This window comes from Erinaceus europaeus, chromosome 15 (genome assembly GCF_950295315.1).
Source record: "Erinaceus europaeus chromosome 15, mEriEur2.1, whole genome shotgun sequence".
Taxonomy (NCBI): domain Eukaryota; kingdom Metazoa; phylum Chordata; class Mammalia; order Eulipotyphla; family Erinaceidae; genus Erinaceus; species Erinaceus europaeus.
Window position 1 is genome coordinate 74545016 of NC_080176.1, and position 24862 is coordinate 74569877.

The 24862-nt window shown below is 46.5% G+C and overlaps 1 protein-coding gene and 1 long non-coding RNA gene across 7 annotated transcripts in view; both read right to left on the reverse strand.

The window, feature by feature from the left end:
- The window catches only part of CCBE1 (collagen and calcium binding EGF domains 1), a 238019-nt gene that overhangs the window by 51570 nt on the left and 161587 nt on the right, over positions 1-24862 (reverse strand). The gene's annotated exons all lie outside the window — the stretch shown is intronic.
- LOC132533177 (uncharacterized) lies at positions 81-23674 on the reverse strand. The gene is made up of 2 exons (XR_009545092.1): positions 23369-23674; positions 81-464 (listed from the first exon to the last, which is right to left on the reverse strand). It is a non-coding gene; the product is annotated as an uncharacterized LOC132533177 (long non-coding RNA).

Sequence of the window (24862 nt, forward strand, 5' to 3'; positions counted from 1 at the left end):
GAGTAGAGGTGAATAAAGTCAGTAAACCTGTTTCACTTCCAAAAAAAAAGGTATTTATGCATGTACTTATTTATAGGCACAGGTATTACAGGTTTATTTTTACATGAAAAACAAAGACTAGGTTGGGTATTGATGATTCTCTCTGTAGGTAGGCAGCTTTGGTGTATTTTCTGTAAGGAGTGGCATTGGCTTCAGAAATAAAGAAGCAAGATGAGAAAAGAAAGGGCTTTTTAGTGATCTCCATGGTGTTCTGGTACATTTCTAACACTAGGCTTGACATCCATTTGAGAAAATCCTTGTTTTAAATGTTGGTTCAGGAAGTAAAAGCCGTGAGCCCAAGTGTGAGCTAAACTCCATACAAAGCCTCACCATGATGGGCCGAACTGGACTCCAAACAAAGAATTCAAATCTTGGACCAACTTGAACCAACTAGATTTCAACCAGACTGCTTCTGACCAGGTCACCTGGAACCAATATGAAGTAATTGCTGTAAGAATTTATTGTAACATTTAGCTGAATGTTCATTCTTTCTTATTTATTTTGTATTGTTAGAGGGTGAGGGTGTGGGGGAGTGAGAACAGTGCCCCACTCTGACATTTATGCTGCTCTGTTTGTATCTCTGCTTTATTTCATTCCAGAGACTGAGCCCAGGCCTCACACATGCAAGGCAGTTGCTGTCCTGCTGAACCACCTCCCTGACTGACCCTCTTGTTTTATTTTTATCCTCCTTGGTCCCAAACAACTGTTTGTTTTTTTAATGATGCATTTTATTTATTCCATATGAGAATTTCACATGAGACAGAGGGAGAGAGAAGTCAAGAGTACCACCTCAGCTTTTTCAGAAAGACAAAGACAGAGAGACAGAAGAAGAGAGAGGAAGACAACACACCACCAAAGCTTCCCCAGTGCGGCGGGGACCTGGCTCCTATTCATGGCACAGCAGGTGCACTGGACAGGTGAGCTACCTTGCTGGCCCTGGAGAGGCTTTAGCACAGACTAATTTTCCCCTTTTGTGATGTATGGATGCACCTGGTTAGGCACACATAGTACGAAGCACAAGGACCTGCACAAGAATCCCAGTTCGAGCCTCCAGTTCTCCACATACAGGGAGGTTGCTTCACAAGCAGTGAAGCAGGTCTGCAGGTGTCTATCTTTCTCTCTCCCTCTGTATCTCCCTTTCTTCTCTTAATTTCTCTTTGTCCTATCCAATAAAATGGAAAACAAAATATGACTGACAGGAGCAATGGATTTGTAGTGCTGCACTAAGCCCTACTGATAACCCTGGAGGCTGAACAAACAAACTAGCAAAGCTCTGCTCTTGCCCTGCTCCTCAGAGTCTAATTTGCAGAAGCCTGGCAGCTGTGAATCACCAGTAGTTCACATTCATGGACAGTGCATGGAATGTAACAGCATTCCTGTGACAACACAGCTCACTGTGTGTAGTGACACTGGGGGACCCTTAAGCATGGGAGGAACACCGGAAATGTGACTGCTGGTAAATGGCAAGGATGATCTTCAGCAAGAAAATCCTACCTGAATATGGGAGGACCTCACTCCCAGACAGAAACTGAAAATAAGAACAGAAAGGGAGACACAAAGCAGAACTTGAACTGGGTTTGGCGCATTGCATTAAAGTAAATGGGCTGGGCTGGGGGGTGGGGAGTTCAGGTCCTAGTGCACAACAGTGAGTGTGACAGTGTTTTGCAGAAAACTGAGAAATTCTGCACATGTAACAACCGCTGTAAACCATACTATAAACCATGAATTCCCCAAATAAAAAATTAAAATAATAAAATAAACACAAATATTTTTAAAGTAAAAAAAAAACACAAACAACTCCTGAAAATGCTACCTTCAGCCACTGAATTGCTGATATAAGCTGTGCAGTGTTGGAAGCTGTATCACTATATGATGTAGACATAAAAATTGGGAGCTCACTATAAAGTAGAAATGGTAGGGACTTCCCCACTCTCTAAAGGGAGGTTGGATCATCCTACTCGACCACTCAAGGAAGTCTGGTCCTGTAATGAATGAGTGCAGCCTAGAATGTTCCCAGCTGTAGCCATAAACTGTGAGCTCAGACTGAGAGGGACTCAGAGGTTATATAGGCTCCTGTGCCAAATATGAATATATATGGGCCTTGAGTCAGGTCGATGTGGCAAATAGTTAATTGTATTTATATATTTTCTTCAAGTGTGGGAGCTACACTCTGCTCTGGTTCAGCCTTCTAGTCCTCAACTCTGACACCATCTTCCCAGACCATATTTTTAGTTCATCTACATGCTAGCTATCAGGCTTAAGCAAAAATTACTAAAGTTATGGTCCCCTAGGAACATAGCTAAAAGAGACTTCCTAGCTTCTTTCCACCCTAAGATCCCTATTCTCATCTGCTCTATTCCTACTTTTACGTTCCTGTGTATTAAACGTATTGTCCTGACTTTCAGCCACCAAGTTGTAGATACTACTATGATTCCATCCTGAACTCTCTGGTCAGATGACCTCACTTGGAACCTCACCTCTCCAGAGCTCTACCCTACTAAGCAAAGATAGAAACAGGTTAGTGGTATGGATTGACCTGTCAATGCCCATGTCCAGCCAGCAGAGAAGCAATTACAGAAGACAAAACTCCCATCTTCTACACCTCATAAGGAATTTTGGTTCATACTCCTAGAGGGGGAGAAATACTAGGGGAAGATGACCAGAGAGTGCTGAACTCCAATTCCATCAAGACTTTGAGAATGAAGAGGAAAAGAAAGCATTCAGAAGTTGCAATACATGTAGGCGTGATTTAGAAAGGAAGGAAAGGCAGGACCATAGAAAAAAATAGGCACATATATATATAAATATAATCATAGAAAGGGAGTCGGGCTGTAGCGCAGCGGGTTAAGCGCAGGTGGCACAAAGCACAAGGACCGGCATAAGGATCCCGGTTCAAACCCCGGCTCCCCACCTGAAGGGGAATCGCTTCACAGGCGGTGAAGCAGGTCTGCAGGTGTCTATCTTTCTCTCCTCCTCTCTGTCTTCCCCTCCTCTCTCCATTTCTCTCTGTCCTATCCAACAACAACAATAATAACTACAACAATAAAACAACAAGGGCAACAAAAGGGAATAAATAAATAATAAATATTAAAAAATATATATATAATCATAGAAATAATAGTTAACTCACATCTGTGACCTTGGGAAAACTACTGCAGTTTCCAGTGAAAGAAATGGGGACACAGAACTCCGGTGTTGGGAATGGTGTGGAATTATATCCCAGTTATCTCATAATTTTGTAAATTAATGTTAAATCTACAATCCTAAATCTAATAAAAAAGTCTAAAAAAAAAAAAGGGAACATTCTCATCACCACCCAGAGCCAGGAATTTCTGAGCTGTGGAGATCTTGAAGGTGACAGATAGTTCAAGACCATTTGTCTCCTGAGTGGTAAGCAAGAGACCCAAGGTAGCAAGATGACTGCTCAATATGCAAGGTCAGCCAGTTGGCTGGCTTTCTGGCCAGCACTTGTGGTGAGTTTTTTCATTTTTGTCTTCCTCCCTCAGGCCCAGGCTCCCTAGGAGATAGCTCCCCCAGTCATGTCCTTGGCCAATATCCTCCCTAATATTTTCATTCCTTGCTCAGCTTGGGGCATTTCTGGATGTTTCCAGACTGCTCCCCTGCATTCTCCTCCCACTTGGGGTTCTCTCTACAGTTCAACTTTTGCTTCTCCTCCTCTTCTTGAAGGGCCAATCCAGCCTCAGGACATCAGTTCTAACTTCTCTGACTCCTGAACTGTAAACCTCTGGACATCTCATCTGCCTGCCCTTAACTTGCCTGTCAATTCTAACTTGTCCACAATTAAGCAGGTATTATATTTGTAACCAGAAACTGTTACATCTTAAAAACAAATAGAAAAGAATTAATTTCTCATTGCCAAGGTGGAATAGAATAACATCATCCAGGCAGCCAGATCCTCAAGGCAGATAATCTGTAAATAAACCTCTTTTAAGAGATTTTCATCTTCACCTCCCTCCTTAGTAGAAGCCCCAAATGACCCCTAACTGTTGTATTTCTCAGAAACTCGCAGCCATAGCAGATGAAACTAGCTGTGCTTCTGAATTTACATTCTTTCTTCTTCTATAGTAGAAGAACTGTAAGTTCTGTTTGGATACAGAACCATCTAAACTAAAGGAAACATTTTCTACATCTCATCTTATCTGGCCTTTAAAGGTAAACCTGGCCAATCTGAGGGGAGTGGTCATGATGTAGAAAACACTGAAGTGACCCTTATAAAATGAAAATGGGAACCTGCCCACCTGCCCCCTTCTCTCCGTTGTAAGTATGAACATGGAGGTAGTGGTGCGCCATCTTGGATAATATAAAATCAACCTCAGCAATGACTGGTACCCACACAGGAGTACCAGAGTTCAGGACATTATCATTTAACATATGAGAAAAAGACCCCTGATAATTCTGTGTTAATTCCTGGGCAGATTCTCTCTCTGGTATTTTTGTCCTCCTCACAGCTGCCCCTGTCTCCAGCCCTCCTCCACCACCCCTGCCTGTAACCTCATACCCCTTAAACAATATTACAGACCACCTGGAAACTCATACTTTCTAATCGTCCTCAAGCACACTATAATGTCTGGTTTTGTATTTAGCTCTTCTATGATTTAACCTGCATTCATTACTGGTGGCCTTATTCTCCAGAGAGCTGCACTCAAATACTGTCTCTAGTCTTGGACCTGTTTTTTCTTATTTTCTGCTTTTTGTGTTGGGAACTTCTGTAGATGATGCTTTCATGTGGTCCTTAAAAATCTATCCAATGGGGAGTCGGGCTGTAGCGCAGTGGGTTAAGTGCAGGTGGCGCAAAGCACAAGGACCGGCATAAGGATCCCGGTTCGAACCCTGGCTCCCCACCTGCAGGGGAGTTGCTTCACAGGTGGTGAAGCAGGTCTGCAGGTGTCTATCTTTCTCTCCTCCTCTCTGTCTTCCCCTCCTCTCTCCATTTCTCTCTGTCCTATCCAAAAACAACAACAACAATAATAACTACAACAATAAAACAAGGGCAACAAAAGGGAATAAATAAATAAAATAAATATATATATATAAAAATCTATCCAATGGGGGCTGGGTCATGGCACATGTATTAAGCATACATGGCACGAAGTGTAAGGACTGGCATAAGGATCCCAGTTTGAGCCCCCACCTACAGGGGGGTCGCTTCACAAGTGCTGAAGCAGGTTTGCTGGTGTCTATATTTCTTTCTCACTCTCGGTCTTTCCCTCCTCTCTCGATTTCTCTCTGTCCTGTCCAACAACAGTGACAGCAGTAACAACAACGATAAACAACAAGAACAAAAAAGGGGGAAAAATGGCCTCCAGGAGCAGTGGATTCATAGTGCAGGCACCAAGCCCCAATGATAAGCTTGGAGGAAAAAAAACTATCCAAAACATTAGTCTATTTTCGAGGTGTGGTGGGGGGCAGGTGGTCGAACCCCTGGTAGAGTAACTTGTTATCAAGTCTCTGGAGTTTTGCAGCCTGGAGTTTTGGGTTCAAGTCCAGCTCAACTACTAATCTTAACATGGTTTCAGTGCTTTGTGCTTCAATTTTCCCATCTGTTAGGGGAAAAAGTTGGTCATGAGAATAATCACTTGGAAATTCTTGGCTTGGTGTATAGCATGCTTTTAGTTATGTGTTGGTTGCATTAAGTGAAATGTAATGCTTTTAGTCCTTAACTTGAACTGAAATGTTTATGGCAGTATTACTTCTACGGTGTGCTATCTAAAACAAATAGGAGACTCCTGCTCTCATCTGTAAGTGATTTGGAGGTGAAAATCCCAGTTTTTTTGGAGGAGGGTTTCTGTGATTCTCTCCCTCCTGTGGCTGAGCCCTGAATTGACGTCAGTTGGGTTTCATTTTCATCTAGGGTTTGACACATGTAAGGAATGGGATCTGTCACTTTTTGACTAATTCACCCAGGAAAGACAATATCCTTCGACTTTCCAGTGTCATCTGCAAGCATTCTCCTTGAAGGCTTCCTCATTTAACGCCCAAGTGATTGGCCCACAGATGAGGCAGTACATGGTATCGCTGTGTCCCTGTGCTGAGGGCTCTCCAGCAGTGCCTCCTTAAAGTTTTTAAAAAATCTTTATTTATTGGATAGAGACAGCCATAAATTGAGAGGGAAGGAGTGGTAGAGAGGGAGAGAGACAAAGAGAACACCTGCATCCCTGCTTCACCACTCACAAAGCTTTCCCCCTGCAGGTGGGGACCTGGGGTTGAACCCAGGTCCTTGCACCTTGTAGTGTGTGCACCCAACCAGGTGCACCACCACTTGGCCCCCAGCAATGCCTCCTTTTTCATGGCCCAAGACAGTGCAGAGGACTGAGCACCCAGGGAACTTGGCTTATTGTGTGAGGAGAGGATCAGAGCCCTGTCAAAATAGGGTCCTGCAGATGACTCAAGGTCCTGGTCATGTTGAGTTATTACCAGAGCATTGGGTGCTTGTTAGACCTGAAACTGAACTCAGAAATAAAACTTTCACAAGAGAAACTGACCTGGAGGACCCGTCTCTCACTCAGGAAACATCGAATCTGGAACTACTTATCACCTTTATTATCATGTAACTATCACCCTTAATGTCTCCCCAGCTTGGGTGGCCTCTATTGTATCCTCATGACTGGTGCATTTAATAGGCTGTGAATTATACTTCAGGGAGCATTAGTACCAAAAAGCACTATTAAAAACAAGAGAAAATAAGCTACTGGTGACAGTATGAACCCTTCCATTTATTGCTTTTTTTTTTTTCCTTTTGCTGCCTGGGCTATGCTAGGGCCATTCTACCATTTTCATTGGACTCCTGTTTTTTTGTTTTTGTTTCTTTGTTTTCTTTTTTTCCCAGTTTAAGGGTGAGAGTCACAGAGGGAAAGAAGCTCCACTGCTTGTAAGCTTCTCTTTTGCCTGTAGCCCCCAGTGGTGGCTGGGGTTCATGTGTGGTCAAGAGTGTGCTCTACCAGGTGAGCTATCTCCTAGTTTCCTGCTGGCATTATTATTATTATTATATCAGAGAAAAATAGAGGTTTTAGAAAAGGAGACAGCTTCAATATCTGGGGGGTAGGCTGGAAGGGAGATATGAACGAAAAGGAGAAGTATTATTTCAGATGTTGCTGGCGCCTCATTCAGTCACTGGTAGGACCAAGCCAGTGAGTCAGGAAGAGGCCAGGGACCTCACTAGGAACCAGACCCTCCAGGGAGCTCTCCAGCATGGCTGCCAGCCAGGTCCTGCAGTGCAGCTCTGGGTCTCTGGGGACCGTAGCTCATGGGTGACAATGACCTTTGGACAAATTCACTCAGGAATATATTAGATACCAGGCAGTTGATAGCCAAAGTCAGGGACTTCTTATGGTTCTTGTTCCTCTTTCTTTTCTTCTTCCTCCAAACTCCTTCCTGTTCCCCCTTTCCTCTTTTTCTTCTTCTTCTTCTCCTTCTGTGGTTTTTCCTTCTCTTCTTCCTCTTCTTCTTCCTCCTCTTCCTCCTCCTCATTCTTCTTCTCTTTTTTGCCTCCAGGGGTTATCACTGGGGCTGGGGCTGGGGCAGAGGCTCGGGCTTGGGCTCAGTCCCAGCACTATGAATCCACTGTTCCTGGCAGTCATTTTTTTTTGGACAGGACAGAGAGAAATTGAGAGAGGAGAGGAAGATATAGAGGGGGAAAGAAAGACAGACACCTGCAGACCTGTTTTATCACTTGTGAAGTGAGCCTTCACTGCAGGTGGGGAGCTGGGGCTCAAACCAGGATCCTTGACCAGGTCCTTGAGCTTCATATTATGTGCACTTAACCCAGTGTGCCAACACCCGACCCCCTCTTCCTCTTTTCTATCTCCTTCTTCTCCTTGCAGCTCCAGCATCGCACACATGTGCAGTCTCACCACTCCGAGGTTGATTTTTCATCCTTTTTATTTCACATGGAGAGAGACAGATACACAGGGGAGGAGGAGAGACCACAGAACTCCTCCAGTGTCTGCAAAGCTTCCTTTCCTTCTGTGGTACTGGAACTTAAGCCTGGGTCCTTGAGCATGGGAAGGTGGTGCTATATTGAGTGGGCTTTCTCCCAGCCCTTGACTGGGTCCATGCTCCCAGAAGGATAAAGAACAGGAAAGCTTCCAATGGAGGGGATGGGATGCACAACTCTGGTGGTAGGAATTATATGGAATTGTACCCCTCTTTTCCAATGTACTTGTCATTCTTAATTAGATCAATAAAAAATCATATGAGAATGAGAGAGAGAGAGAGAGAGAAAGGGGAGGGAAGAGGGAGGTGGAGGGGAGGGAGCCTACACTGCTGCTTACCACCTGTGCAGCTTTCTTCAGGTGCTGTCCATGGTGAATCTCTGTGTGTACTCTAACAGTGTAGCTATCTCCCAACCCCAAAGTTATTTCATGATACAGAGAGAGAGATGCCAATGCATCATTCAGCTTTGTCATCACGTGACACTGGGGCTTGAGCCTAGGATCTCCCCCACGCAAATCCTGTGCACTACCAACGTGCTAGCTCTCCCAAGCCTACATCAAGGATTTCTAAAGGGTAGGAGTAATGGTCCTAGGGTGAAGAACACTTGATTTCAACACTTGATTTCTCAGCTCCTTGCTATGTGAAGCAATCACTCACTAAGAGTGTTGTTAAAATTTCCGGGGCTCTTGCCGGGCCGGCTAGCTTCACGGTGGTGAACAGAGACGCGGAGACAACGGCTGGGCAGGGAAGCTGTATTTCTTTATTCAGGAACAACGATTCACAAACTAAGACAAACTAATCACCAAACAGAACTCTGCTGTCTCTTTGCGGCGGCGCAAGCACTCTTTCTTTTACTCTGGAACTCAGGAACCCTCTCCCTTACTCTCGAACTCAGAAACTCTCGCACTCTCGCACTCCGGAACCCAGGAACTCTGTCACTGGGGAACTCAGGAACTCTCGGACTCCGGAACCCTCTCCCAGGGTCCCTTGGGGCGGGGCCAAGCAGGCCCGCGAAATTAACAGGACTCATCCAATTCTCTTGGAGGGGGAGGGCTAGAACAAGCCAATGTAAAGCATACGACAATTCCCCCCTTTTTTTTAAACTAAATGACTATAGTATCAAGGGTGTGGGGTGAACAGAAACATATATAACCAAAACCAGCATGTTGCCAAGGGAAGGCCTGAGGGGGCCATATCTGAAAAAAAAAAAAACATTTCTTGCCTCTGGGGGGCTACTTGCCTCGACGGGCATTTGCATGGGGGCGGGGAACGGCCTAGGGTCCCAAAGGCAGCTGGCTGCAACTTACTTACTATGAAACAAAACTTGTTATTAGCATATCTACTGCACGATCTAACATTTCTAATAGAGAAGGAATTTGAGACTTTTACATATCAACAACATCTTTTAACCTTTTGTTACACCCATTCAAGATGGAGACACACCCTAGGTGTGGGCCGGAGAGGAAACCTCAGGCATGAGAGTAATTAGCATAGCCATTGTGCGATCTACCATTTCTAATAGAGAAGGTAATGGAGAGTTTTACATATAAACAAGTCTATTTAACCTTTTGTTTAGACCAACTTAGTTGAAATATATTGATTGTTAACTAATTTTTACCTCAGACTTTAAATGTAAGTTAATTTTTATCTTTATGAGAATTACGTTGAAAACCTTTTTCATTTATCTTTGACTAGTAAGAATTTAGCCTTAAAGCTACTGTTTACCAAACTTTAAACATACACATAAACATAGTCATTAATACACGAGGAGAGAAACCTTTGTTACGAAGACATGTCATTTTAAACACGAATTAAAATCTGTACTGTCTTAGTTGTTGGGGGGGGTTCACCATCCGGAGGTGGCTTCCCGCGCAGCTCCACTTCTAGGAATTGCAGGTTGCGATCTCTGCACAAATCTCTGCGTACTCCAGCTTGTCTGTCTTCAGACCGGACCGGCGGCTGGAGATCTCGTGTGCCCAGTTTTGGCAGGGAGCCCGGGAGTCCGGGAGGCCCGGGATGGTTCCAGAATTCATAGAAAGAGGGCAGGCAGGCCATCTTTGTAGAAGGCGTGGGCCTAGGTGCCCAGGGGTGGCGGCCATGATAGGCCGCCGCGGCCCTGCCCCATGGCCCTGCCATGTCTGCTGCCCTGTTTGCAGTGGCCGAGCAGCGTGGAGGGATCAAGCGTCCAGTGCCCTGCACCACGCGGTGGAGAGCCGGCTCCTGTGGGCTGGCCTCAGGCTCCAGCATGTTGGCATCGGGCTCCAGCATGTTGGCCTCAGGCTCCAGCATGTTGGCATCGGGCTCTTGCATGGTGGCGTAGGCCTCCTGCGGGCTGCGGGGCTGCGGGGTTGCTGGCGCGGTGCGCGGGGTTGTCTGGGCGCAGCCGGCTGGCTGGCTGTTTAACCAGGTGGAAACGGCAGCTCCGTGCCTCGCCTCCCGCCCGCTGGCTCTTCCCGCTGGCTGTTCTGAGTTCGCTCGAGCGAGTGGAAACCACAGAGTGGTCCAGAGATAAATGTTCCAGAAACAGCAAAACAGTCTCGTGAAGAAAGAGCAGAGGCCTTTGGAGATCTCTTCACAAGCAGAAGAGAAGGCCATCGTGCATAGGTAGCCAAATTGTCTTTACTTATCTGAGAGATGCGCAGGTCAGCCCCACGTTGGGCGCCATTTGTTGTTAAAATTTCCGGGGCTCTTGCCGGGCCGGCTAGCTTCACGGTGGTGAACAGAGACGCGGAGACAACGGCTGGGCAGGGAAGCTGTATTTCTTTATTCAGGAACAACGATTCACAAACTAAGACAAACTAATCACCAAACAGAACTCTGCTGTCTCTTTGCGGCGGCACAAGCACTCCCTCTTACTCTCGAACTCAGGAACTCTCCAACTCTGGAACTCTAGAACTCTCTTACTGGGGAACCCTCTGAAACTCTGGCACTCTCGAACTCAGGAACCCTCTTTCTTACTCTCGAACTCAGAAACTCTCGCACCCTCGCACTCTCGAACTCCGGAACTCAGGAACTCTGTCGAACTCAGGAACTCAGGAACTCTGGCTAACTCTGGCACTCTCGAACTCAGGAACCCTCTCCCTTACTCTCGAACTCAGACACTCTCTCACTCTCGCACTCCGGAACCCAGGAACTCTGTCACTGGGGAACTCAGGAACTCTCGGACTCCGGAACCCTCTCCCAGGGTCCCTTGGGGCGGGGCCAAGCAGGCCCGCGAAATTAACAGGACTCATCCAATTCTCTTGGAGGGGGAGGGCTAGAACAAGCCAATGTAAAGCATACGACAAAGAGGCTGAGTCAATGCTGGTATTTGTCATTTACAGTCTTTATACTTTTTGCCTATTTCTAAACGCCTTACAGCACCAAGTCTGATCCCTGACCACATGTACAGCATGGGGCCCAGTGATAAAACAGCTCTGCAGAGGATAGCTCATGGGTCATGGGAGGACATGCATGTCTCCAGCTTTGCAACTGCCAGTCTGCCTCTGTCAATTGGCCACGAACTCCTCCAGGGCAGGGGTGGGGTCTCAGTTCTCCAGAGCACCTGGCCCAGTGTCCGAAGCAGCACAGATGCTTTACACATTTCGACTGTGCTGAGCTTGGTTACAGTTCCCTCCCTGGAAAGAATCAGGCCCCAAGATGTTATGTACAAGCAGAAGGGTCATAGCTGCAGCTTTTTCTCTCTTTCTTCTGTTCCCTTTTGTTTTGTGACTTCTGGGGTTCTCTGTTTTCCCTTCTGTTCTCCTTTTCCACATGACAGGGTGCAGAAGAGACTAGGGCATGGCAGGAGGAATGAGAAGAGAGGAAAGTGTATGTAACCCCGTCAGATTTATTGCATGAAACAGCAACAAATCAACTGTGTCTATCTTCTGCCTCCAGGAGGTGGACTTTTAAATTTTATCTGCAGGAAATACTACACCACTACCTGTTATAAAGTGGGGGACTTAGTCCAGGCAAACTGGAATAGTTCAAATCAGAACCCAGGGGCTGGGCATCAATCCCCCGCAACTCTCTCCACTTCTCTGGCTGGAAAGTTGTCCTAGGATGCTAGTTTGGTATTTCTTCTGAGAGTCAACTCCACCATATGCAGTGCTGGGGAGGGGGCACTGAACCTGGGGCCTCACGCATGTGAGTCCTGTGCTCTGCCATTGAGCTATCTCCCTGGTCCTTGGCCAACTGTTTAAAAGTCAGGCAGATCTGTGATTGAAACCCACTTTCATTCCTTAGTTAATTCCATGTCAATTCCACACAGATTCTCATGTCAATTTCTGCTGAAATTATATGCACTTAGGTTGATTAAAGCATGCTCTGTTTTGAATCTTTTGTATAGAAAATGTCTAACGGGGCCAGGTGGTGGTGCACTTGGTTAAACGCACATATTACAGGGCCCAAGGCCCCCAGTTAAAGGCCCCAGGTGGAGGCTCTACTCTCCACCTGCAGGGGAAAAGTTTCACGAGTGGTGAAGCAGGGCGACAGGTGTCTCTCTCCCTCTCTGTCTCCTCCTATTTCAATTTCTCTCTGTCTCTGTCCAATAATACATAAAAATATTTAAAAAAGAAAGTGTCTAATAAGGAGACAGTAAAAGTAACATCCCCAGTAGGAGTAGTTATTGTTGTTACACTCTCCCTCTGCCTTCCCTCAATGCAGGGGTTAAAACTGAGAAATGAATGTTCATATGGTTAGGAGGAAGCCCTGTGAAATGCTGGAATGCTCCAAGATTAAACTGTACATTGACTTCCATCAAATCAACTGATAAAACTGAAGGTCGACCTGGGGCCAAGCACTGACAGATGCTTTGGGAAATGCAGAGAGTTCCAAGATAAGAAGAGCTTATACAATCATCAAGGACGTAGAACATGAAAAATGGCCAACCACAATGTGACCTTTGAAAAGAAGAAAACGCAAAGGATGCCAAGCGGAACTCAATTCATCAAAAAGGGCCAATGCAGAGAGCGTGCTGGGAAAGGTCTCAATTTTTGCTGGAGTAGGGTTTGGAGCTTGGAGGATGGAGGCAGGGGACACAGAAGATGGAGAAGGGACTGGAAGGCAGATGGGGGGCGCTGCAGTGGTGGTCTGGGAGATGGCACTGGGATTTCTGTTACATAGTGATGTCTTTTGCCTTTTTAAATATTTGTTTATTTATGATACAGACAAGTTGAGAGGGAATGGGGAGATAGAGAGGGAGAGAACAAGAGACACTTGCTTCAGTGTTTGTGAAGCTTCCTCCCTGCAGGTGGACACTAGGAGCCTGAACCCAGGTCCTTGCATATTGTAACATGTTCACTCTACCAGATGTGCCACTGTCCAGCCCCAGAAGTGCCTTAACTAGAACCTCAGGTGACCCTAGTGGCCACTGGCCTGGAGCCCTGAGTCTCTGTGCTTGCCTGTCCACAGATGCTCCTCGTGGGTAGCCCAGATGACCCTACGTCATGCCAACAGCAACCCTCGGAGCTAGAAAACTGGACAGGATCCCTGGCCTTAGGGTAGCCATGCCAGCCCCCTTCTGTTCAGGACTCCACACTCAGAGACACCCACCAAGAACCCTGGCTGATTCTGGCAGGACAGCTCCAGAGACGAGGAACAGGCCCCTTTCTGGCAGCTTCTCCATCCTCCCTGCCCCTCCACCCCAGGCATCCTACCCCAGGAGAGGAGAGGAGAGGAGGAGAAGAGAGGGGAGGGAAGGGGAGGGGAGGGGAGGGGAGAGATATGAAAAGAAGAGAGAGAGATATGGAGAGTTTTGGTTATTTATTGGGTAGAGAGAGAAATTGGGAGGGAAAGGAGAGACAGAGAGGCATCTACAGCTCCTTCTTCATCACAATGTCTGGTCCTCTGGGCAACATGAGAACACAGATACTAAGAAAATAAATCCCTCTCCCTCTCTGTGTTCCCCTCCAAAGGGAGCCCAGGCCATGTTGTTGGTTATCTCCTGCTTTCAATTACCCAGACTTTGGTTATGACATGACATGACACACACACACACACACACACACACACACACACACACACACACACACACACACACTTATCTAAACAAGGGCGAGCCAGCAGGCAGCTTTCAGCGCTCGCCCACTGAGCCGGAGCCCAGCTCAAAGCTCATGGAATTCTCCAGCTTACATGACTTGGCTTGATAGATCTGATTTCCTTTAGGACAAATAAAAGGGATAATTAAAAAACAAAGCAAGGCACACTGTCTGTGAGGCTGTCAGTTCCACTGCAGAAGGGACAGGTGGCCATAGGCGATGCCTCTGTGCTGTGGCAAGCCACCACACTGTTGCTAGGCTGCTTCAGTCAACAGTCATTCCCAGGCCAGGCATTGGGCAGCTGAATCCTGTCCAGCCTCATGCTGGCTCTCCCATCACGGTCACATGTACCACAGTATCAACAATGAGTGACACGTCCCCTTCCAGAGGAACAGGGTCCAGCCCACAGTGATGGTTGAATACAAGGAAGGTAAAAGTCAGCCTCCAGCTCTTGTCTGCAAGGCATAAGTTCTGAACTGTGCTGCGGGGGTTGGGGGGTGGGGCTGATGTCCCCAGTTTGGTGTCTAAGGACCAACCTCATGATATGCAAATGAGCCAGCTTGTGGTGCTTGAAGTCTCACAGGTAGCTGCAGGCTGAGCCATGGGGGTCCCCTCTGGAGGACAAGTCCACCTCCCTTGCCAGCCACACACAAACCAGCTGCCAGGCAGGACACATGGGTGTATAGGCAGCAGCAGTGACAGCAACAGCAACAGCCAATTCCTGAGCATGTATATTACCTGCCCTACTGCCCCGAGGGGCACATACTCAGAGGCTCAATGTCTGCTTTACAGATCAGGAAATGGGCCTGCAGAGGCACTGTTCAGCCCAGCAGGTCATAGACCTAGCAAATGCGGGGGCTGGAGTCTGTACCCTGACTGATCTGTCTGATGCATAAGGCTGGTTTTCTAATCATGTTGTTATCGGATCTCCTGGGTCTCAGGACTGACCCTGGAAAAAGGTTCTGAAATCCTCTTCTCTTTTCCATCTCTACAGCCAACTCCTCTAATCCAGACCTCAAGCTCTTGCACCAGTGTCAGATTGATATATATTTTTTTAAGTTTTTTTTTTTAATTTTTTAACTTTATTATTGGATACAGAGAGAAATTGAGAAAGAAGGGGGAGATAGAAAGGAAGAGAGACAGAGACATACCTGCAGACCTGCTTCACTGCCTGTGAAGCAACTCCCCTGCAGGTGGAGAGCCGGGGTCTTGAAAAGGGATCCTGACCTGTCCTTGCGCTTTGTGCCACGTGCATTTAACCTGCTGCGCTACTGCCCGACTCCCCAGATTGATATATTTTTAGAGTCTCTTAATTCTACCTGTCTGCCTTAGCCCATCAAGGGCCTATATTTATTTTCTTGCTTTGTAGGATATCATCTCTAGGCTCCAAAGCCTACAAAGTCAAGTTTAAAAACCTTTGCAAAGCACATGTGGCCCACTCATGCGTTTCTGCCTTTTCTTGATCACTTTCCACTGTGATCCAGCCACGGAAAAAGTCTGAGCGATCCTGCAAGTCCCCGCCTTCACGCTGTTCTCTCTGCCCATGTGCCCAAGCTCTGGCAAAATACCCTTGCTTGCTGCCATTAGCGTCTGTTTGTAGTTGTGTTTACCTTTCTGCCCGGACTCCTAGGCTCCTAGGAAATGAATTATAGCTCCCAGGAAGCAAGAAGCTTGTCTTAGCCTTCTTCATCTGTCTCGAGGGTCTGGCAGAAGGTGAGCCCTGAAATCTGTTGGGGTAGCTGACTCATTCCCCGACTAAATGAACAGAATCTCAGCGCTGGGGGTGGTGGTGGGAAGAAATAAAGATCAGAGCTTCTGACAAATGATTATATGCACAGGGTCTCAGTCTAATCCATTTCAATAATTCCCAGGCTGAAGCTTAATAGGTTTTAACTTATTTCTGGAATAACCACAAGAAATTCAATTAAAAAAAATTTGATTATAGCTCAAACATGCTTTCCTGACTTTTTTGGTGTAGTCTATATTTATTCTGTTTGAATCTCTTTGCCTCAGCGAAGGGTAGCTAGTAGGACGGAGGAGGAACCCATCCCAGGATGGTGATCTTTGTCAGCTGACTGCAATGTTCTAGACTAATTGAGGCTCTGGGTTCACTGCAACTGATGTCACCTGTTTAAATACATCTGCAGTGCCTGAATCAAGTGGGCCAGCATCTTAGACTGGCTGTGCCCTAGATTTAGGCTTTGTCGTGATAGGACAGAGAAAAACTGAGAGGGGAAAGAGAGACAGAGAGGGAGAGAGAAAATGACACTGGTTTGAACCCAGGTTGTGTGCATGGTAATGCCTATACTATGCTGGGTGCTCTCCCTTCTTTTTTAATCCCAGCCCTCTTCTGAGACACAAGTAGAAAGTGAATCCCTCTTCACTGAGTTTCCCTTTGCACTCGCTTGCTGTGCCATTCAGGCTCTGTCAAGGTCACCTGGAGCCAAGCCCACTCACCGGTCAGGGACAGTGGTCAGGGAGACAGAATACTTGGGGTGCTTTCCTTGCTCTTAGGAGGTGTTGGGTGGTGGGATCCCCTCTCTGGGCCTTCATTCACTCACTGCCAGTGGATGGAGTGAGACTAGTTGGTTTCCATGGTCTCATAGCTTCTCCTCCCTTCATCTCTAAAATTCTCTACAAATATCAGGTGTATGAGAATTAAACAGTTAGCTGGCCATCAACACCTTGATACTATTCAAAAGGTCCCTCATGGGGCAGAGGTTCAAGCAAAAGCACAGGAGTCCGGGTTATGTTCAAACCACTAAGAGTTAAAAAGATGCCCTAGGGAGTCAGGCGGTAGTGCAGTGGGTTAAGGACCGGCGTAAGGATCCTGGTTCAAGCCCCTGGCTCCCCACCTGCAGGGGAGTCGCTTCACAAGCGGTGAAGCAGGTCTGTAGGTGTCTATGTTTCTCTCCCCCTCTCTGTCTTCCCCTCCTCTCTCCATTTCTCTCTGTCCTATCTAACAACAACGACATCAATAACAACAACAACAATAATACAACAATAGAAAAAAATGATGCCTTGGCCACCATGCTTTTTTTTTTTCTCCAAAAAAAATAATAAATTGCCTACATGACAATACCCTCAAAATAAACAAAGAACCCAGAGAGGGTCCAGCACAGGGAGAGTTACCATAATGGGCCTGATGTCACCAACTAAATTTATGTGCTGTGGAGTGTTCCTCATGATAAACTTGGGCCATTGCAATGATACACAAACTCAGAATTCCACACAAACAAGAAACTACTTAGACATTCCTTTAAACTACAATCAACTGGTATGAATTCAAACTCTAATGCCTTTGCTTTGCCAAGTGTACATTTCCCCCAGTGAAAAATAGACGCTCCACTTTGATTTCTCAAAGGATGGACTTCAAACTGTAAGCGGCTTGGCACGGGAAAGGGAAACTTGGAGAGCTAGTATTTTTCTTACTAAATTACACAACTTTGTATTGTTTGAAAATCATTTATAAAGCCATGCTGAAATGAGAACCAAATAGCACCCATTCAAGGGAAAGATAAATAGAGCAGCAGAAGCTTAGGCTAGAGGGAAGTTCTACTGTTGAGCACAGGGTTTAGGGCTGATGTTCCCAGCTGCCGAGTCCAAATCAGCTAAATGACTTCTAATGTCGGTTTGGAGCAGAGGTAAGAAATTTACCAAAAGGATGCTCACTGCTCAGAGTCCCAGTCAGATATGGAAGGCACATTAGAGTCAGGACAATCCAGGGAAAGATCACTGAGGAAGAGACAAACTGTGGGCAGGGTTTAGCAGAACTACAAGGGCAGCTGCAGAAGCTCAACATGGACCAAGATGAGCTGCTGCCACTCTGAAGGGGTGAAGTGGTGTCTCCCCACACCCCCCAAGTCATGTCCACCCAGGAGCCTGAATGTGGCCTCATTGGGACAGAGCACTGTATGGATCTAAACCAAGTAAGGATGGTGCTGAGATCAGACTGGATGAGCACGGGCCCTCAACTCAATGACAGTCCTTGTAAGAGACAGAAAAGGACACAGTCACACACAGAAAGTGGCCACCTAAGAGACAGAAGCAGACACAGATGTGACTTCAAACTAAGGATCACCAGGAGCCACCAGGAGCTAGGAGTGAGGCACAGGGGAACTGCTCAGAACCTCCAGCAGCCCTGATGAGACCGTGATTACAGACCATCCTGAACTCTTAAGAGAAGGCAGTTCAGTGATTTCAAGATCCCCCCTCCCTAATCTGTGGCAGACTGTCATGGCTCCTGTGGAAAGTATCACACCAGCCCTTTTCCTAAAGGGGTGAAAGATATGTGAGGCAACAGAGTCCAGGGGAGCAAATAGGCTGGGTCGAGCAGAGCTGTCATCTCTAGGATGGGGACCCCCCCCCACTGACATGGTCCATGCTGGTCAGCACCCAGGGAAGAGAGTGGGCAGGGAGAGAGTAGAAAGGGTTTCAGGACAGGGGAACAAAAGTGGACAGTCAGATGGAATCTCACAGTCATGACTTCTGAGATGACACAGCTGAAAAACATCAGTTGAAATTGTATGAAATGACTGGTGCTCACCTCAGAAACAGAACATGCCAAGGGTGTGGTTGTCTCTGTCACCTGTGTTAGGTTGTCTTCTCCAGCCTTTTGGAGCTGAGACTTCTCTAAGCCAAGCACAATTTCCCTCCTCACTCCTCTTCCCCTTCTCCCTCCCCAACACCCTCTCCCTCTCCTTCTCCTTCTCTCTCTTCCCTTTGCTCTTCCCTTCTGTCTCCAAACCTGGCCTTCCCTGAACCCCCAATCTGCACAGCTGGCTCCATTTTTTCAGTGACCGCAGAAAATCTTCACCAATCACTGAGGTTATCTTTTTTTTTTTTTTATTTATTTAGATAGGACAGAGAGAAATGGAGAGAGGAGGGGAAGACAAAGGGGGGAGAGAAAGATAGACACCTGCAGACCTGCTTCACTGCCTGTGAAGTGACATCCTTGCAGGTAGGGAGCTGGGGGCTCGAACCTGGACCCTTGTGCCGGTCCTTGCGCTTTGTGCCACGTGTGCTTAACCCGCTGCGCTACCGCCTGACTCCCCACTGAGGTTATCTTACAAAGCACTCAAAGTCAAAACACCTGAAACATCAAACCTATAGTCTTCACTCCAGACCAATTTTTTTGGTAGTCCTCATCTTATTTCTCTTTTAAATTTACTATTTGTTATTGGATAGAAACAGAGAGAAATTGAGAGGGGAGAGGGAGTCAGAGAGGGAAAGAGACAGAGAGGCACCTGCAGCCCTGCTTCACCATTAGTGAAGCTTTCCTCCTTTAGGTAGGGACCAGGGGGTTGAACTTAGGTACCTGCACACTGTAATGTGTGCACTTAGCCAGGTGCACCACTGCCTGGCCCACTCTCATCTCATTTCTTTAGACCCATTAGATTGAGATGATCCAGTCCAGTCCCTTGACTCAAACACCAAGGCTGTCAGCTTAGACAGAAATACTGTGCTTCTGCTAGTTTGCTCCATTTCTACACTGCCACTGCTACCACTTGTGTTTAAAGTTAGGCCATCTGCCACTGGACCACAGCTACCAAGCTCTAAGCTGGTTTTCATGACTCTAGACTCCTGCGGTCTTCAAGTTGGAGAAGACCAAAGTAATATTATTCCTCCCTGACTGTTATGTTCATGTTCTCTTCCTTCAATGGTCTCTTGACTTAAGTTCTTTGCCATCAGCCCTAAGATAGGGTCCCAGTTCCTCCAAGTAACTGCAGGTAGTCATTCATCCCCTTTCTGTGCTCCAGGTCTCTCATCTGTTAAATGGACATTTTGAAATGTGCCTCAGCATGTTAGCAGGAAGGTAAGAACTAGGTAGAAGCTAGGTAGAAGAGACCTAGCACAGTAAGGGCATAAATGCAGGCTCTTCATAATACAAAGAATGAACAGCAGATTAATGTAATGTACACAGAAGGCATAAGTGAATGTAGTTTTTAACTATGTGTAGCCCAGACAAAGAGAGTAAGCTGATGGTTTACACCACTTGGTCTCCAATCCGAAAGACAGCTTTGCTCAGTCTTGCTGGTGTGAAAACAAGCAGAAAGAACCTTGTAAGCCCTGGTCTTCTCCCAGCAACCAAACCTGTAAACAAAGCTACTATGGACCCAAAACTCTCATCAGCTCAATACAGAGACTGTGAGTCTAATGTATGTTTGACATGGACGGTTGACCCCCTGGAAGTCTGTCTATCAGTCCCCCACTGGCATGTTAGCCACTGTGGTAGAGCGAGATGGGCCGGAGTATGCAGGAAATTCCAACCAGCCTATCAGTCACCCACATCACATCACCCCCCTTCCCTCTGGTAAGCTTCAACTTCTTTAAGTTTCTAGCTCCCCATTCCAGCATCACCCTCCATACCTTCTCATTGCCTTGCTCTCTTTTTCCTTATAAGGAGATAATTGGTCTCATTGGCCAGCTTGGCTACTTCCCCTGCACAGCTGCCCCTTTATAAACTTGTAACTGAAACAATAAAGTGTTCTGTCCACTGCCATGGTGCCCTGAGGTGGTTTGTTGTACCGTCGTCCGCAGCCATGGTACACTAGAATACTGCTCAGCGAGCTCACTCCTGCCGCTGCTGGCCCAAGATTCCCGGCTCTCCACCTGTCTCTGGTGGCCAACAGGCCAGATCATGAAGTGGGAGCCAGACTGGCTCATTCCCCCAAGGAACCCAACAAGCGACTATTTGACAAACTATCTGCAGGATAGTGACTATTAGTAGGCTGTCAGAAAGTCAGACTTTTCTGAGTTTTTCTATGCAAAAGTGCCTCATGACTTTGGAGACAACCCAGTGTATCATTTCCATTTTTTTTTTAATCAACCAGTCTTAGTTGCCTTGTGGGCATTAACTAGTAGTCCACATTCAAAGTTATTCAAAAGCTATCCATGTAAGGTCACACATAGGAGTGGAAAATTATAGGCATGTAAGCAGTAGCTGCAGTAGATAGAAATCTAGTCTGGTCAATAATTTTCTTTTTTAGATAGAGAAGTGAGGGAGGAAAGGGGTGAGAGAGAGAAAGAGAGAGACAGGCTCTAGCACTGAATCTTCCTTCAATATGGTAGGGCTGGATTTGAACCTGGAGCATGTACATGGCAAAGCAGTGCACTATCCAAAGGAGCTACTTTGCTGGTCCCTGATCAAGGATTTAATGGCCCTGCTTATACATTTACTGCCATTCAGTACGTAAACCAGAGACATAAAGGACCAGGCCACGGCAAACCAGGTAGAGTCCATACTTCACACAAGGAAGTACGATGTGAAAGGGAGAACTTTGCAAGCAGGGAAGCAGTGCTGTGCGGTCTTTCACCTGTCTGACTTTCTCTCTTTTCCCCTTTGCCTTTCACGCTCTATCTGAAAAAAAAAAGAAAGAAAGAAAGAAAAAGAAAGAAAAAAGAAAAGGAAGAAAGAAAGAAAGAAAACAAGTTCAGAGAGTTGTGGAATTATGCAGGCACAAAATGCCAGTGAAGCCCTGGTGGCAAAAGGAAAAATCAAGCAACAGAAATCCGTCATTAATTCTAGCAATTCAATTCTGTTCATATTCTTACTTCCTAGGTGCGCGGTAAAGACTAAGGAAGTGCTAACATGTGACAGCTGTTTACTTTGTACTTCCTTAATTTAATATTGGTTTATGTAACATTTTAGTTCTGAATGTAATTAATACAAAGGAGCCAAAAAAAAAAAAAAAAGAAAAGAAAACATCAAAGACTTTGATCCTTAACCAGAAGCCCTCAAGAGCACACACTGAAAACATGAGGCTCTGGATGGCTTTTCAGTCCAGCCTGTCTCACTTGCAGAAGTTCAAGGGGGCCACACCATGGAGGGGTAGCTGGGTGGGGTGGAAGCAGGCCAGGTTCCTATAGAGGGGATTAGGAAACAATTAGTTCCCTTGTACTGGTTAATAACCTGTCTGAAATCCAGATGGTTGCTTTGCTCTGCAAAGAAGTCTGAGCCGGGCTGGACTTAGAGGACGCCTCTACTAATGCACTGAGAAAGGATATTGTGGTTTCTGGGGCCAAAGTGATGGAGAGTGACTGCCTATGTGGGGGGCTGGAAAGGGAGGGGTTATGCAGGAGTGCATGGTGCCAGCAAGCTGGGTTTTCAAGGCTGGGTGGGGGGAGTCAGAGAGGAAGACTGTGAGCCTGACCCTCCCGGGGCACAGAGACACTGGGAGTCCATGTTGAGAGACAGCAGCCATGTTGATGAAAGTCTAGGGCTTCTGGCACTGAAATGTAGCCTGGGAGACCGGACCTCTTCCCCTCCCCCCAACTAATTGGGACAGACAGAATTGGCAGAGGACTAGTGGCACTTTTCTTGTCAAATGATGATTGTTTCTTTCTGCAGGGTGGATAGGAGAAAATGCTGGGCTGGTGTGTGTGTGTGTGTGTGTGTGTGTGTGTGTGTGTGTGTGTGTGTGTGAGCGCACTATAAGGCAGAGTGGAGAGTGACATGAGCATTAAGACTGAGTGATATTTTTCCATCTTTCCTCCAGCCTCCTGCCAATCTTTAGTTTTACACTCTTTTTTAATATTCATTTGTTTTTTAATGGTATTTTCAACATTTAGTTATTTGATAGGACACAGAAAAAGTGAGAGGAGGGTTGGTAGGGAGAGAGAACAGAGACTCACAGTACCACTTCACTGCTAGTGAAGCTTTACCCTTGCAAGAGGGGACTGGGGACTTGAACCTGGGTCCTTCTCCATTCCATACTTAAAAAAAAAAATTGCTTGTAGGGTCCAGTAGAATTTGTGCCCATGTCATGAACTGGATTCAAATCTTGGAACCACAAGGGACTGTAGCACCAAGGGAAGCTCCAGTGTTTAGTGTCTCTTGTTCTCTCTGAAATGAAATGAGTCTAGGGGAAAGATGACCCAGGAGTGATGGACTCATGTATGAGTGAAGCCTTGGAACTGCCAACTTTGTGGGGGGTGGGTGGGAGAGACACAGACACACACAGAGAGATCAACATTCTGCTCATCTCCAGCATACAGCAGAGCTGGGGCTCAAACCTGGGTCATCAAGGCCTGTGCTCCACTGTTGAGCTATCTCCTCACCCCTAGTCTCGACCTCTGGTCTCTTTCTTTCTTCTCTCTCCCTTCCTGTTCTTTTCTTCCTTTCTCTTTCTTCATCTAGCTAACATTCTTTGTCCAGTAGATATGAAGACCTTAAAACAAAAAACATGTTATTCCACTGCTCAAACCCTCCATGGCACTCCACTGAAGGCAATAAGCGAATCCCTCCCCCATGGCCTCAAAATAACGACCACTGGACTCTGCCCGCCTGAGCACCCCCAACTTCTTAACATGCTCCAGTCACCCCTCATGGTCTTTCCCAGGTACACATGACCTACCTTCTAGTATGTTTACATGAAGTGTGACTTGACTAGGATTCTTCTGGAACACTGCCAGATGTGTGGCCACATACAGTTTACACCAAGATAACCTGCTATGCAGACCCAGCTTTATCCAAGCACCAATCAGTCTTTCCTCTAAGGCTAGACTCTGCCTGCTCTTAAAAGCCTGCGTGTTAGAATTTTAAAAGCCTTAATGCTGATGGTGTCACCACATGTCTTGTGTTCTGTGGCTCCTGGTGGCCTTGTTATTGAGCCCACCAGAGGCTGACTTGCACTTCTGGCAGACGAGCTGTGGCTGTAGGCACTGGGAACTCCACTTTCAAGCTCTCCAGTCTGAGTACCAGGATTCTAGAACCTACCCAGCACTGTGACATCACCTGTGAGACAGAGTGAGACACCTGTGAGACAGAGTGTGAAGGGTTGGGTGTTACACCTGATGGCAGGAGGAAATAATCTCAGACTTAAAGGGGGTCCTCTCTCCCCAAATTCTGCTCATAGGAGCAGCAAGACTTCTGCTGGATGAGGCTGGCTGGGCTCTCAGTGAGAGAGAAAGTCCCTACAGCAGGAACTCATATAAGGCCATCTCATTACAACATGGATGGAACAACACAACAACGGATTCCCAGCACGAGGTGACAGCACACCAGGTAGAGCACACATATCATTACTATGTCAAGGACCTGGGTTCAAGCCACCCACTCCCCATCCCCACCTAAAGGAGGAAAGCTTCACAAGTGGTGAAACAATTCTGCAGGCGTCTCTCTTTCTTTCTCCATCTCCTTCTCTCCTCTCAATTTCTTTCTTTCTTTTAAAATATTTATTTATTTATTCCCTTTTGTTGCCCTTGTTGTTTTATTGTTGTAGTTATTATTGCTGTTGTTCTTAATGTCGTCATTGTTGGATAGGACAGAGAGAAATGGAGAGAAGAGAGGAAGACAGAGAAGGGAAGAGAAAGACACGCAGAGACCTGCTTCACTGCTCGTGAAGTGACTGCGCTTGAGGTGGGAAGCCTGGGGCTCGAACCGGGATCCTTACGCCAGTCCTTGTGCTTTCCCTTGTGTTCTTAACCTGCTGCACTACTGCCCGACTCCCTCCTTTCTATTTCTATATCTACTACAAAAACACTAAGAAATAACCACAAGTAGTAGAGCATTGGTGATAAAGGCATTGAGTCTTAGTGATAACCCTGGTGGCAATTAAAAGTAAAAACAAAAGAAAGAATAAAAGAATGCAAGCCCAGACCATAGTCTGGGTGGAGTTTGTACCTTTATCTGTTTCCTCCTCATCTTACAGGTTCCCACATGAGGGTCCTTGATGGGTCTCAGAGGTCCCCATACAGTAGGTATGATGTGTCTGGAGTCTGAAAAGTGTCCTTCAGGTTGGGGTCCCACAAGTTGTTGGGAGATATTGTGGCTACTGTGACCCGGAACTGGACTAAGTGGATTGGAAAATGAATGAATGAATGAATGAATGAATGAAGACAAATGATCA